Genomic DNA, 1323 nt, shown 5'->3' on the forward strand with positions numbered 1-1323 from the left:
ATTTAAACTTTTAATACTAACAAAAGAGTCAAATAGTATTTTTTTTTACAGAACATTTCCAATTCATTTATCATCAGAGTGTCCCAAATTAGATCATGAGGATGAGGAGCGGTACGGTCACGCCTTCGCCTTTCCTCGCTCTTCTAAAGTACCTGAAACAATAAACTGAAAACTGTAAGCCCGAGGGCTTAGTGAGCTACCCCCGAAATACCAATACCACACTGGCAGAAACCATAGCCATAAGAACAATCAAACAACATACATACTAGGCCATCGGCCGGACTGGTCCGCCCTACTGGGCCTACAGTCTATCTGAATCCATCCCGAGCCTTCGGCATGACTGGTCCACCGCGTGGGCCTACAGTCTCCCCAGACCGCTCAGAGGGTGTGTTGGCCTTCAGCACAAAGTAGGACCGCCTCAAACCCGCCAACAAGTAAGTAACCATGTACGCATACTATCATATACGGGCATGTACACATAGCAAACATATCTATCTCATTGACCATCAATCATAGAGTTTCACTCATAGCTAGAGTATCGACCTAACAGGTCACTAACATACCAATCCTCACAGTCCGTAAAAGCATAACATACTATCTATCTTGATTCCAATCCAATAGATCAGAATCTTATGCCGCATACCATAACTACCGATCTCTAGTATAACAACCATCCTAAGCAGGATAAATTCTAGCAAAGCAATAACATAACACCCATCCTAAACCAGGATGAAATCTAACATGGCAATAATAAAGCAACCATCCTAACCCAGGGTGTAAACCATAAAGGGTCGGCCTTGGTGCCGTAGACCCTATCAATATAGTGAGGATAACTCACCTCGCAGATGTCGATAGAAATGCGAACTCCAACTATCGGATCACTTGACACCGGCTCCACCACCTATAACCATAGCACAATATACTCATAAGTTCTTACTCTTATGAGACACCCCATAACCTACTAGTCAATCCCTGATCAAGGTCAAAGTCCTTGGTCAAGGTCAACAGTTCATGTTGACCTCAACTCGCCGAGAACACTCGGCGGCTCGCCGAGTCTTTGAAGCACATACCAACTCGACGAGTCATCGGGGTGACTCATCGAGTTCTTTCGAATCATGATCAAGTCTCAAGGCCACCCGTCGAGTTTCCTCCTTGCAACTCGACGGGTATACATGCAAACATATTCTTGGCTAAAACTCATACAACTTGCCGAGTTGTTCTTCAACTCATTGAGTTTCATGACCATCTTCATCTAACTCGCTGAGTTGTTCAATCAACTCGTCGAGTTCATGGCTTCCTTCAACTGACTCGCCGAGTTGTTCA

The sequence above is a fragment of the Lactuca serriola genome, chromosome 8 (genome assembly GCF_051521515.1).
Source record: "Lactuca serriola cultivar US96UC23 chromosome 8, Lser_US96UC23_V15, whole genome shotgun sequence".
NCBI lineage: Eukaryota > Viridiplantae > Streptophyta > Magnoliopsida > Asterales > Asteraceae > Lactuca > Lactuca serriola.